General features: G+C 42.1%; 1 long non-coding RNA gene across 2 annotated transcripts in view; it reads left to right on the top strand.

Moving 5' to 3' along the window:
- The first annotated feature begins 5,337 nt into the window (after positions 1-5,337).
- The window catches only part of LOC108890606 (uncharacterized), a 32,141-nt gene continuing 22,341 nt past the window's right edge, over positions 5,338-15,137 (top strand). Inside the window, exons 1-3 of one of the 2 annotated variants that reach the window (XR_001962179.2) lie at positions 5,338-5,490; positions 6,256-6,692; positions 11,561-11,644. This is a non-coding gene — a long non-coding RNA (uncharacterized LOC108890606). Of the gene's footprint in view, positions 5,491-5,864; positions 6,103-6,255; positions 6,693-11,560; positions 11,645-15,137 lie in introns of those variants that run through there. The other variant, XR_001962178.2, reaches the window with a different exon arrangement.

The following is a 15,137-nucleotide window of genomic DNA, read 5'->3' as shown; positions in this document are numbered from 1 at the left end:
CTGTTGGGACGACAGATGTGCAGATGATGTCATGTAGAAAGGGGATAGGGCGGGAGGGTGGAGCGAGTGGAGCGCGGGAGGACAGTCGACAGGCGGAGCCTCGGTCTGAGAGAGAGGGAACAGGGAGGGAGAGAGAGAGAGAGGGAGCACAGGACTGTGGCAATCCTTCATTGCCCTGCAGTCACGCAATTATTCAGTTTTCATAAGAAGTGACTCAATATAGTTTAAAAAGTGCGAGTGCTTTCCAAAAAGAGCTACTTAACAGCGTTCGACTGTTCGTGAGTGTTTGCATGAATGTGAACCGTACTAGTGCAGAAAAAACAAGTTGTGTGTTTGCTGTGCCATCGTCATTTTGCTCTGCAGAGGCAACAAATGTGCTGAACTGGTGGTTTTAGTTGCAGGACCTCTCACAAAGCGCAGCCTCTCCAAACCACACAGGCCATTGGAGCTATAATTTACTTAGTGCAGTCATTGCTGAAGTTTACCCTCCCATCCCCTGACCAGCCACAGCATAAGAACCCAATTGTTCTCGTGGTCTGCAGTGACAATGGCTGTTTGTGGTCATCCGGAGAAAAAGAAAGTGAGAAACGAGAAAAGGGATTGAAGAGGGGAGAAAGTAGAGCCATGCGATCCAGTAATTTGTACTGTTCACTGCTAAAGATATAGCCAGGGTCAAGCTCGGAGTGGGGGGTCATGGTGACCACCGAGCCCCGCCGGGATCGCCTCAAGGACACGATTTTCCCAACAGTCTGCCCCGTGTCCTGTGCTTTAACCCGTCCAGACCTCAGACAGTTAGAACTGTGTGACCAACTTTAGCTTGCTTGCGTTTCAGCGACAAGCTTCCCAGCCTCCTCTGCCCCCCACCTGCACCCTTTCAGGCCAATTGTGCTGGCATGGCAGAGGGAGAAATTGAATGAATTAGGCAGTCGGATGTTGCCTAATGGTCGTACTGCACAAATGCAGCCATTCCTGGCATTGTTATGTGTTCGAGTGAGACTGAGAGGGATTGTGCTCTTCGGTCCAGTGCAGGAAAGCAGCTAATAAGTGAGACAACCTGTGGGAATCGGCCCAAACCAAGAGAGGACTGAGGCAGTTTTTCCCCCCTCTGTATTTTTTGCTAGCTTTATTTTTTTGGGTCTGCTTTTAAACATTATTGATGTGTAATGAAGTCCAACGGTCCAGTCATTGATTCATTGATTCTGTCGTGGCTGAACACGTGGCAGTCAACTGAAAATGAGATAATCATGTGAAAAATGTAGCACCTCCTTGTTTAAAAGGACCTCTTAGAAAAAAAAAAAACAAAAACGTTCCTCATTGCATAAAATACAGCATAAACTCGTGAAGCGTGGCCCTGCCCCGACACAGCTCGCAGCTACACAATGTGAACACAATGCGGCTTTTCAAGCAGATAAGACACTGATAACTGCACAGGCCTAGAGTTACAGATGGCAGCTGCAGCCCACTGTTGTTCCTCTCTCTCATGGGGAAGTGGTTCTGACCTGAGCTTGAGGACACCCTTGGCCCTCTGGGTAATCATTGACCTGTTACCTGTGGCAACCAAGCCACAACCTACTGTACTTCCACTGGACTGCTGATAATAAAAGCGATAACGCAGGTGCGCGGACACATTCATGCGGTAGTGCCACACATGTGTGCTCACACTGATTTCCAAAAGATGAAATCAGATATAAATTACACTGGGGACATGTGCTCCTCTCAGTAACCCCCCCCCCCCCCCTCAAGAAAAGCTTTTATCCTTTACTCGTTTTCATTATTTCCTTAAACAGGGCGTTGCTGTAAAAACATGCATGCTCAGCCAACCTACACTGTAAAAACAAAACTTTATTGAAAATGATTGAGTGCATACCAATCACAAAGGAGGAGATGGACAAGAAAAGCTTTGCAGCAGCTCAGATGTTCATGATATTAGGGATGCTCTGATCCTGGTTCTGACTCTGATACTTTAACTTAAAGGACTGATCTGGAATCAGTATTCTGTTTTTTCCCCAGAATTAAAACCTGTATCTCTCTGTGTGTGGAATCAAATTGGGATATTTTTTATGTAAGTAATAAGAGTGTCAGATTTCTCTCTTAGTGACTGTGACATAAAATCTGTATTTAATCAGGCTCTGTCATGTTATTTCCCGTTCTGCTTAATAAAGCTGGATCGGGCGCGATTCCGATCCAGCACATCGGCTCGGTGCGTTCCTCTGTGCCTTATATTTTGTCTGTTTGGTGCATGTGTCAAACAGAGCTGCTCAGGAGTTCATCACACATTTTGAACACTTATCCAGAGTCAGATTTTGTTCGGAGCGGCTGAGTAACTAAAGATGGATGAGGGGAAAGGGTCGTGATCGGCTCCCCTGGCCCGAGCAGCGTGATCGATCGGGTCTCGAGTGTTTTCGCGGTGCTAGGTGGGGCGTGGCACTGCACTGCAGCACGTTTTGAAGGGAACAGGCCAGGGTGCCATCCAAGGCGAGGAAGGAAGGAGCAGGCGAGAGGAGGGTAGGTGGTGAGGGCGGTGGGGGAGAGAGAGACAGCAGTTTGGCCCTCAACAAAGCCTCCTCCCACTTTTTTTTTCCACACCTCCCCATCGCCCTCTCCTCTTCTTCCTCGTCCGAGCTTGCTCCTTCCTCCTCTCCTGTCTCTAGGTGCTGTCTTTGGGTACTCCATGCAGAATGGTCTGTGTCTGAGAGCAGTGGCCTGAAATAAAACTAAGAGGGGCCTTGGGCGGCGGAGAATGCTAGCTTTGTCTCAGCTGCCATCCACACTGTCTAGAGACGTGGTAGGGAGAGAGCTCAAAGAGAGTGTCTCATTGCAAATTAGTAGTGCCAAATGGAGTGCCCTGGCCACCTCCACAAAATTCAACCCCTTTTTCTCCTCTCCTCTCCTCTCCTCATTTTACCTCACCTCCTCGGACACGCCGCCGGGGTCATATTGTGGAAATAAAAACTCGTTAAAGATAGTGGGGTCAATACTCTTCTCTTGTCAATACTTTTTTCTTAATTGATGCGAGCGAGTGTATGTACAAATCATAGAAAATGAAAGATTTATGAGTATTGAGTGCTGAAGTCCATTTAGGTGTAAGGTTTTGGATGTTAAGTGCTTAATACCATATCTACAGTAAATCCACCACCATGACTAACGTCTCTTAATATCATATTTAAAGTGATATTTCTTTTTACAGCGATGTTTTGATTTTCTAGTGCATTCTTGTTAAAGTTTGACAGTTGCTGCTCGGCAACATCTCACTGGAGTTTTGGATTTAGTAACATCCACCTCAGTAACTGGAAGAAAAGTAACGAAGAACAGGAAAAAGTTCATCACTAAATATTTCCTCAGTTTGATGTTCTTTCATATCTTCAGAATATTATTTCAAACTAAATGTAAAAAATGTGAGGAGCATCGCTGCAGAGGAAACAGTCAGAGCTGAAGAGAATTAGTTTAAACAATTGATCATTTTATTTTATTATAAATGCTGCTAAAAAAAACACAAGATAAAATAAGGAAAATATGTATATAGTATTTATAGATGAAATTAAAGAAGAAAAAAGTGCACTGCATTTTTTGGGCTTGCTAAAATAGCAACTCTTATATCAGCCTACACCTTCAGGTACCATAATGTGTAATGTTTTATGTATATATGATATATATGATAACATAAAGGGCGAGTAAAAGGCTTTAAATCAAACGTCTATGTATAGAACAAATACAGTCAGCTGCAAAAAAAAAAAGCACTTTGCTTGATTATGTAAAATCATTGTTCTAAAAAAATCTAATAGGTTCATAAGGTTTAAAATATTTGCTTTTCTGGTATAAAAGTTATTACATATTGTGTAACTATAATTAATTACATACTCTTATTTTGAAGTATTTATTCAGAATAAGCTAAAATGAATTTGTATATTAGTGAATTATAATAAAAGTGGACACTTTTATTTATAAATAAGTCTTTTCTAACCCAGTTTTTATTACCTATTAACACTCTGCTATACAACGTTATTTTTTTACTATGAAAGTTTTTGAATGTAAAGAAATAATGTGTGTGTGTGTGTGTGTGTGTGTGTTGAGTCACACCAGGTGAATCTCGGTCAATATGAACTTGTGTCACCTTCTAATCCCTGTTATCTATAGCCGACATGCTCAGCCCATACAGTTGAGCTGTTGGAGCACACACACACACAAACACACACACAAACACACACACTCTTAATCCTATAGCATGTGTCTGTACTGATGGATATAGGCGTGCTGTACACAGGGAAGTACGGTCAGTGAGTGCATTTCTAATATCACCCGTCAGTACAGATTTACCAGCACTCAGTACACTCGCCTGTGTTGTGCAGGTTCACAGACGAACTGCTGCTTCGACTCATCTACACAGAGCCAAAAAAAAAAAAAAGTAAAAAATCAAACAACACACAAACAGTGATTTGAACATGAGCAGCTGCATGAACAAGCCTGTGTTCAGCTGAACAGGAGAGCATCGCCTTTACCTTTTTTAAAAAAGGTTTGTTATTAATTTTAAGTGAAGCATTTCTGTTCCTCTCACAGATTATTAAAACAAATCACATCATATGTTTTTAATAAAACCCTCCCTGTTAACAAATGTTATTTTAAAGGACAATAATGTTTTTAAATGAACTGAACTGATTTTCACAATAAGATTTTTTTTTATTAACTAGCTCATTTAATAATTAACTTTTTACTACTTATTCACTCATTTCCATCACTGTATTTCTTGGTGGAGGAGTGTGTTAATAAAGATTCCGGGGAGTCCATATTAAAAGTTAATTATTATCAGATTCCTGTCTATAATCTGAAAAGTGATGCACTTTATTTAACATGCACTTTGATTTCTGCCTCTGCATTTGAAACAGAGGCTCTGCAGGGGTCTATCCTCAGAATAAACTGAGTGGAACATTTCTTTTCCTCACTGTATGTTGATGTCTTTACTCTGCTGAATAACACACATCTGAAATGATAATAATATGATAAATAATATGATTGTTAGATCACGCAGATGGTGAAAAATCTACTCTATTAATATTGTTATTCACTTACAAGCCTCCTTAAAATGACTCTATTTTATTCCACTGCTCTCAAACAATAAGAATATTGTTCAGTACAAAGCAAAGGCAAACATTCTTACATGAAACACTGGTGTATTGTCATTTACTTAAATTAAGACTCATATAAACCAGCATGAGAGATTAAATGCAGCTTAAATGATGTCGCTTTTTTCATATTTAGGATGCTTTTTAATAACTTTTCTGAATGTCGGATTGGTCCTTTAACAGCCCTGCCTCGCCTCATCACCTCCGCAGCTGATTAATCAATAAAGTGTCTGTGAGGCAAACCGGGTCAACTCAACAAGTCTGTGCTTGTCCTCCAAGTCACCTGTGGTTTTTTAAACCGGATAACTACACCTTCATCAGCTGTTTAAGACGGGGCACATCTGAGTCAGGCTCATCAACAGCAGGCAAACAGGTGTGAGAAACGCAGCTTTTAAATCACACATGAGTGTATTTTATCAGCCAGCACACACAGAAAATAATTAGCTCTGGAGCTAAGACCTGTAGCTAGCATGAGAAATGAACTTATCTGTGTTTAAATGTGTTTTTTGCTGTTATTGGAGCTGGTTTAACTCTGTCGGGGGGTGACGCAGATATATTGAAGATGACAGGAGGACCTGGGTTTTGTTCATTTGCTTTAACACGACGCCTGCCGCCTGTTTGAAAGACATATTTTAGTATAAATAAGATTTTATAGCTAAAACATGCGGAAGCCTGCTGTTAGACATGGTAGTTGGGGGGTGGGGAGGGGGGGTGACACAAACGAAAAACACTGCGTGTTATTTCTAAAATAATCCCAGACGGAGCTGGAGCCTGTGTGCGACGTTTTATCTGTGACATTACAGTGTCCTTGTTGCACTTTATAGCATTTTTAATCTCTTGAAACAGCGCCGTGTTATTCCCTTGATATTCCCGAGTGATGATGTGCTTCAGTTTTATAATTTCGCGGCGGTAATTCGGGAAACTTTAACCCCAAAGAGAAGAGGGTGACACGGTGAAAATGTCCTTTTCATAAGGCTGACATCAGGTAAGTTCACCAAAGCAAATAGTGCTTTTAGGATCCGCGGAGAGGGCAGGAGGAGGAGGAGGGGGGGTGAGGGAGCCCTTAATAATCATCTCAACACAGCCTGGTTTTTGCAGATATTTCAATGTGATGTGCCTTTTCTTTTTTTCTCTTTAGGAGACATTAAATAAGCAGCGCGATAGTGCGGGCTGCCGCACACCCAGGCTGGTTGTATAACGGGGCTTCACCTCAGCTGAACTTGACGCATCTGGTTCATCGGCGGCGCAGGACGCGCGGCGCAGTCTGCAGCCTGTGTGTCCCCATTGAACCGAGCTGGATGGCCGACGAGAGAGACGCGGAGAGAGGGGGGGAACAACTCTTTTCACGGCCCCGGTAGCGGCTCTCGGAGACTGTCTCCCAACACATTCAACGCGACCACCTTTTCTGCTTCTCAGCCTACAAATATTGTCGCTTTGTGCTTTTTATTTCCTGCTCTTACTGGGTCCAGACACATAATAGAAGACGAGCCACCGTCTAGGAAATATAAAGCCCGCGGACTTGGAGTTGGACACCCCGGAGGAAGAGACCATCTAACTTGAACTTGACACCTATCGGTGCGTAGTCTTAAATTTACCCTTCTCTCCCTTCTTAGACGATTTATTAGAGGTTTACATTTGCGTAAAATGCGTAAAAAATGTCAAGGAAGACGGACTTTTTAAGCGTAAGCATGCAGCGGTGTGTTTTCCCCCAGACTGGGTCAGTAGATGTTGACACTGTTATGACTGAAGCGATCCACGGTCCTTGGGGGGAAGTTTCCAGGGTGCTAAAAACAAGCGCTTTCGGAATAATAGCCCGACAGCTTAACATAATCGTCTGTAAATTTGAGAACAAGTCCCAAAACATCCTCTGGTCTTAACGTGAAAATGAAATGGTCGCCAGGCTGTAAATTCTCCCTCGCAATGCAAGAAAAGAGGTCGCCTTTTTCGTGCCCTAGTTTCCCTTCGCAGAGAGGCATAATCTTTCCCTTTGTTGTCCCCGATACAAACAGAGATAGGCAGCCGGGCAGATCACGTCAATCCAGCTGAAAACATCACCGCTCTCCAAGTGAGCAATTTGTAAGATTTCAGTAAAATGTGCATTTAATTAGAAGCGAGCTGTTCACCCTGAGATAATCAGTGTATGTAAGACATGAGAACATATGGTAGAGCTGTGCGGTTTCCCCTGATGTGTCACTGTGGTTTCCCTCAGAGAAGTTTTTGATGAAATTAATTCATTGAAATCCGAGAGGAGCTAACTCAGCAGTAGCTGAATGTATTTTTAATGGTTAAAAGGCCTGTGTGGTGCCTCCTGGCTGTTTCTCAGGTGCACAGTGAGCCTCTGTGAAAGCCTTAAATATATATTTTTAAAAGATAGAGACTTAAATTCTTTTGAGAAATTGAAATGGGGGTGTGTGTGGCAATATTTATTTGGCATTATGTGCGTGTGTGTGTGTGTGTGTGGACAGTCATAACAGGAGTCACACATTCATCAGGTAGGACATGCAGATTTTCGCATTAGAGAACAAAACAAATAAGTGTTTTTTTGGTTCATATAAAGTTCATTTTGTAGCTTAAATCTTTTCCTCTCGTGGTTATAGATTAGAAATTGATAAAAATGCTAATTTTCCTTTAAAATAATCAGTTTGGACAAATCATCTCGCTCCGAGCAACTAAAGCAAAATGCTATACTGCACCGAAGATCATAGAAAGATTATTGCTTTACATCAGAATCACAGTATTTTTTTACACTGCGTCAAAATGCAGGATTTCAGTTGCGAGTGTTTGTCTCTGAAGCACATTTCAACATGTCGCCTCGTTCTGTGTGAGACTCCTTTTGGTTCAGTTGTCTCAGATCATGCCACAGATATCGTTCATGCCTAAGATAACTTTCACCCACAGCACATCGGCACCTTATGCTCAGTCCAGTGTTAAAAAGTGGCGCACACACACACACACACACACACCACAGTTGTATGAGTCTCTCTTAAGGGGCTGTTTGTCCTCTCAGATCATCTCTGGCATCCTGCACATCTGGCCATGTATTTTTATACGTGTGTGTGCTCTGAAAGCTTCGTCTGCAGGTTGTCCGGCCAGCCGGGGTGAGATTTCTGTTTGTACCGTGAGTGTCAGTCGAAATTGCAACGCAGCAGTGTTTCCCAAGAAAAGATGTGTGCTGGCTGACAGAAACATGGTGTTGTGCTATTACCACATTCTCTGCTGCTGCACGTCTCTTTTTCTCACCCTTTCACTGGAAAGAGAGACAGATCTGCCAGAAGCCAGAATATGAGCAGGGTCAGGATGACCTTTTGGCCACAGCCCCTCAGTCACAAACAGGCTCTTTTATGTGATGTATTAATACCCTGATATTTCATGTTTATAAAGCGCAGTCGCCGTTATAAACAGGAAAATGCCATTGTGCTTTCGAGAAAATGGAGCAGAAACACAGGTGGCCCTCAGACAATGGACCGGAGCTCATTTCTCCACTGTGAGTCAGTGGGACAGGAGAAAGCACATGGCTGCAGAGTGAAAATTGGCGAGATTATTGTCTGATTTACCCTGCCACCCTGTAGCTCAGAGCCATATCTGCAGCGGCCAATATGGTAGAGGAGAGGAGAGGAGAGGAGAGGAGGCTAGGATTCACCCAAAATTTCTCTCATTTGCTTTCAGAACAGCTTCGTCCTCCCTCCCACTCTCCCTCCCGTTCTCTCATATATCTCACGCAATTGATTGAAACCCTAAACGGCAAGATCAGGCCAAGCGCAATCCAGCCTTTCTATGAATAGTTGATTGGATGTGATGGCGATGCGGTGTGTTGTTTCTTTAAGGGCATTTCAGGTCAGAGGGCGGGAGGCGGTGGGGTTGGCGGGGTGGGGCGGGGATTTTTCGGCGTGCACGGCTGATACTGCAGTGTGGCGTGTTGTGCTGTCCCGTCCTGTCCTGAGCTGTGTTGTAGAGGCGCACACACACTCCTGTCACTCCCTAATCAGGTCATCTGGCGTTTTGAGAATGGCTGCACGTAGTGCTTTAGTTCCTTCCTGTGAAGAGACTTAAAAGGTGTTTTTCTTTGCCTTTTTCTTTCTTTTTTTTTTTTTTAAATACACATCGTTTATTTTATTGTCTTTGCTCAAGCCACCTTGTCATGTTCTAATCTGCACAGATGGATGGTGTATTAACAGTAGGAGCAGTGGGCGTCTGTCACTGATTATTTCAGTTTTTTTCGGTATTAATAATGTGGCAAGCCATGAGCTGACAGGGTAGTGTGTAGCTGGTGTGTATTTCCAAGTGCAGCGAGCGGTTGTGTGCGTGCATGTTTGTTGCTCTGGTATGCCTTTGCTGTCCCCACCAAACACTTCACGTTTTAAATCTCTGTGCATCTCAGTGCAGGGCATTTAAGTGCTTGACCTAATTTCTCTGGCAGCGAAGAATCCACTAGTGAAGGCCTTCCTCTGTGTGTGTTTGTGTGTGTGTGTGTATGTGCGCACGCGCGTGTTGCTCTGGGTGTTTCCTCCTTGCCTTTCTAACAGGAAGCTGATGTGGAGTTCAACTGAGGACAGGGAAAAGGCCTTTTCTTTCCACTGTGAATCATTTGAGAGAGAGAGAGAAAAAAATGAAAAAAAAGAGGGGAGAAAAAAAAGAGAGACCAGGCCTCTGCATTGATTCAACCCTCTGCAATCTGGCCTGCTTCTCTCTCTTTTTGTTTTTCCCTCCCTCTTCCTCTCTTCATTCTCTATACCTTATTGTCTATTTCAGCTTTTTTTTTTTTTTTTATTTCGCTTGCTCTTTTATTTTATTTCTAGTCCCACTGATGTCGGATAGACGGCAGCGTTCTGGAGGGAATCGGCGGGTTTATGGAGAGTTCACGAGTCCTGTGAGAAGATGGGGAGGGTGGTGGTGGTGGTGGAGGAAAGGAGAGACGAAAAGCAAATGAAGCAGGGCTCTGTGGGGAGCAGTGCAGGTTCTTCCGGTTCAGTTTTAACATACCCACAGCAAAAAGGAGGCTGCCCATGTTATGTACTTAAGAGGAAAAAAAACATAAAACACCTACACAAACTGGCTTTATTAAAGCCAGTGTTGAGGCACTGTGAAGGATTCTGAATCCCTTTGTATTCCCCCAAAGCTGTTATAGTATGGAAAGAACAAAAGCTAAAAATAGATGATAAACCCTTCTGGGTGAGAGATAAATGACTAGAATATTAAAATGAATTTCCTGTCACAGCCACAACACCAAAGAACAAGGGTGACTGAAAGCTGCCTGAACACATCATCTCACTGGCAGACGAAAACTATAATAATTTTTTTGGTCGTAAATTTGCCATGGATTTATTCAGTTTGAAGGTCACTGAGTTTGAATTTGTTCTCAGTCACATTTCATGTTGGATGACACTTGTTCCAAGAATGAAATACAGGCCAAGGCAAATGTTAGAAATGTTGAAACAGCATGACCTAAACCCTAATTGCAGATAATCTCATCTTCAAGGTTTCGTGTACATGTTGCAGTAAAAGGGGATTTTTAGGAATTAAATAAGACCAGATATTCTAACTGAAACCACCTACTCAGCCTCTTTCATGTGCTTGCAAAATCTTTAACCGTTTGAGTTGTACGTCTGCAAGAATGAAGTAGAACGTGGCGGGACATTGTAACTGCTGCTGCTGCTGCAGTATGACAGAAATATTCATGAATACACATTCGGCAGTGAACAGTGGAGGTACAGAGCTGTAGTGTACTGTGCTGCAGTGGCCTTTTCCTTGCCTTTATTTGTCATGTGTATATAGAACTTTGTGTCAGTGCAGCAGAGCGGCTGATTTACCCGGAGAACACGTCCATTTAAGCCTCCGCCTTGACCACGTTCCCATGAGCCTGACACAGACCTCCAACAGAGTCAGAGCTGTGGCTGACTTTGTGCTTTGACCTTGCTAAAGGGCAGAAAGTGAATCAGTCAAGTGTTTTATTATTCTACGCTCTGAATGGACACAACTTGTCGATGGTAAATGGCTGCGGTTTTTTCATAATAAGAAAAAGTTGTCTAATGCTGCTTTTTACATACGTATCCTCCGCGGTGCTGCCATAGATTTAATTACAGAAAGTAAAGGTTGCCTTCATGAAAAGAACAAGTGCCCCTGATGTTTTGTACAGAAGAAATTAAAACAAAACTTTAGATTTAAAAGGAGAATGAATACCTTCCAGTTGGTCTGATGCCCAACACCAACACTGACATGTAACAGCAGAAATGTTCCACTAAGAATGTCCTGTTCTCAGCTTGTACTGGCACACTGTCTGAGAACAACACGCAACAAAACCGCGCACCACACGTCCTAATCAATCACAGCTCTTGATCGTTCTTCACAGAGCAGGTCAAATCGGCCGAGCTGTGACTTTCCACACTTTTGATTTGTGATTTGTGACTCTTTTTTTTTCTTTTCTCTGTGTCATGTGCTCGGTGTAGGGTGGTGGTGGTGGTGGTGGCGGCGGCGGCAGCGTTGGACACAAGTGGATGTGGAGCCGCAAGGCCTCAGACACCGCAAAGCAGGTGAGCACTAACACACACACAGACATCCACTGAAATACACGAGGAAAAAACAAATATATTATGTTTACAACTTAAATTCAAGTCATTTTAATTACACTCTTAGTCAAGATGAAATTTTAGGATTGCTTGAAGAGCGAAAGGGTTGAAGCTACAGTATTTTGCTTCCTATTGCCTTTAAAATGTTGCAAAATTCTGATGATTTTTTTGTAATACAGTCATATGTTATATTATATATATATATATATACATATAAATATAATACATATAATGCATTAATTTAAACCAGTTTGACTTTACGCTTCTCTCTCAGCCAGACATTTCTTGAAAAATGCATTTTAAGCTAAAAAGTTTAAAGAACAAAGTGGGAATCAAAATGTTTACTCTCTAGAAAATCAAGAATTTCTTGATATTATCTTTAGAGTTGAACACAAAACCTGACGCAGAGTCTGGGCATCATTCCTCATGTCTTGTGAAACTGTAAGTGCTAGCAAGACAGAAAATAAGATGATTAATGTGTTAAACTGACAGTCTCTGTCTAATGTTTCACTACAGCAGAGTATATTTTCAATAGACCATAGTGAGCAGAATCAGACTTGAGTGATTAGCTGCAGTTTGTCCAGCGACACCGTCAGCACTCTGACGTTCCTAGTGGAGGAGAAAGATGTCTGACTTTAGCTGTGGAGCGGTGGAGGGATTTGATCGTAGTGGATTTTATGTAAGAAGACTCTCTGGGAATAAATAAACTTGTTGCATGATAATTTATGATTTTTATTTTCTTCCACGAAGTTGATCCCAACAACATGACGTCCTTGACTCCTCATAAATCAGAACATTGTGTTGTAGTCATGGCATTGATGCTATTTGAAAATGTGGTTTTGAGTGAATTGTACAGTGAATGAGTAACTTTTTACTCGATACGGACAGCTTCGGTTATCCTCAGGCTCCAAAACTCTGGGATAAAAGTTGTAGGAAAGATTCATGGTTTGTGTTCAGAGGGAAGTTTGTGACAACAGTGTCAGAATAATGTGGATGAGCTCACAAAATGTCTGAATGAGTGCTGCTCTCGACAGCAGTACCTGTCCCTGGCCTGGTTAAAAGTATTTTATCGTGTTTGTTTTTACTTACACGGGCTACCAGATGGGTGGAGTTTACTGGTGCAGTATAATTCCAGTAGTACAAGATCAATATCAGGCTCAGAGAAGTTCACCGAGTTCGCTGAAGCAGCACGAAGCCTGATGTTCATCTTACATGTGAAGTGTTTCTTCAGGGAGAGAAGCCCTCCTCCACACATCTGACCAAGTCACGTACAAAACAGTATTTTGTATGTAAGGCTTCGCTGAAGCCACAGCGTTTAATGCTCCTATTGAATGAAGGATTCTGCCTCAAGATGCTGTCTTTTTATGGCCCTACCATTACATCAAATGGAAAAATTCTGCATGCCTCTCGCATCAATTTATACCATCTCCCCATAATTCAGCATGACATATTTAGTATGTTGGGAAACATTAGGAGCTTCACTAGAATATGAAATAAAGTTCTGTGGGTTTGAATGATTGGCTGCAGGATATGCTTTTGACTGATGAAGTGGGACAGAACAGTTACTTTAAATGTTTTATTTTGTTGTGGTCGCTCTGCCCGTCTAGACCTATGTCGTTTTTCGTGCGTTGCTCAGGGTTGAGATGTGACTCGGGGACCCTCAGAGCACTTTAGCCCCTCTGTCTTATCCGGTGGGATAGATGAATAAGCATCAAATTATTATAGGTCTAAAAATGTGAGCAACTTATTCTGAAAAAACGCTTCCCTCCACTTAAATTATTGATTAAAGTAAAGTTTTAATGTTGTAGTGGATTCATGTGGCAGTAGATGTAGTGATTTGTAGCGCTGGGTGGTTGAAAGTCGAGCTTTATATTTTTTGTTTAGCCAGATAAAAATAGAAATGGCCTCAGTAGTAATACAGAAGAACTGAAAGTACTTTCAATTTTTATGACTCTACCTAAAAGTTACTCTCAACATTTATCTGAATATATGAATCAGAAATGAAGAGTTCTCCTGCTCTTGCTCTCTCTGTATTGTTCTGGATAGCGAGCTGCTCAGGCCCATAAAACAAACTTTAACAGTCCATAAAAATAACTATTTGTAAATGCTGTTAGGCTGAAGTCTGGTTGTCACCTCTGTGTCTGTCTCTCTGCTGTTTCTCTTCCCTTTCCACTTCCTCTGCTCTTCTCCCTGTGGAGTTTTAGCTCATGTGTGACCTCTGCAGGTGTCACTACACATACAGCATGGCCGACAGACCCACTGTAGGATGAAGGATCAGTTTACTTCTCTTTCAAAGCCTGCCACTGGAAATTAAAAAATAAAATGAAGCGCAGCGCTTACTTTATATCGCGTAATAATTACGAGTCAAACTAAGTTACCAGGATTTAAAGTTAAAGGTTTTGAGTCAGTATGAAATCAGCTCCTTATGTAGTTTTAGTGAAGTTCTGTAACATAATCTGTTTAAAAACAGCAGTATTTATGTGACATAACTTTAACATGAACTTTAGTTACTAATGTTTTAGAGTTGAGGAGGAACTCACTTACGACAGTTTGATTCTGCATTTCCAAAAAAAATTCTCTGATCAGATGAATCCAGACAAAAGTTTATTATTAAAATCAGTTAAACAAAAGAAACAATTTGGAGTCAAATGAGTCATAGAAATATTACATAAAACTCAAAACAGTTGAGGTGTTAATTTTGCGAGGGGGCCACAACTGCAAAAATAAAATGTCATATTTTGTGCATGAAATTAATACTGAGACTTTAGTTTCTAGGTTTACAGTGTGCTGGATCGAGTGGATGGATGAGGTGACTTAGGGATGGCTGGTTTACCTCCCACCACATCCGTCCTTTTGGAAATAACCCTTCATTTGATAGAACCAGTTTAGTGGAGGTCCAGTAGGCAGCGTCCCTCAGATCAGGTGTTGTCCAGATGTGCTGGTGAGAGCCATCCTCAGGCTTCTGCTAATCTCTTATTTGGAGAGAAGGGATGGAACAAGAAAGCCCTCCACGACTTCCAACAACCTACTGTGCTGTATACTGTCAAGAAAAAGCTTATTCCTTCGGTATCACATGAAGATTTGTTTTGTTTTTACAGATCCGCCGTCTTCGTGTCACATTTACAGCCGAGCTGAGCCTCTGTCCTACACACACGATGCCGTATTTCATTTAAAGGTAGATATTTTCATCCCCAAACCTCCCACAGTGCCTCGACTGCTTTCATTTTTAGCATCAGAGGCTGCGTTTACATGCAGAAGAATTTTGTTTTTGTAACCCAGTTAACCCAGTTGTGGGTTGACTCATTCAAATCTCCTATCTCAGTTTGAATAGCTCATTCTCTGATTATGGAAAACCTCAATTGGACTGTCTGGCTTTCTTCCATTTCTGTGGCATGTAAATACCTTACTCACATTTTAGCATTTCTCAACCAAATGTCTTTGCATTATGGTTAAACGA

Source organism: Lates calcarifer, linkage group LG18, assembly GCF_001640805.2.
Source record: "Lates calcarifer isolate ASB-BC8 linkage group LG18, TLL_Latcal_v3, whole genome shotgun sequence".
Lineage (NCBI taxonomy): Eukaryota > Metazoa > Chordata > Actinopteri > Centropomidae > Lates > Lates calcarifer.
This window is presented reverse-complemented; position numbering and strand designations above follow the sequence as displayed.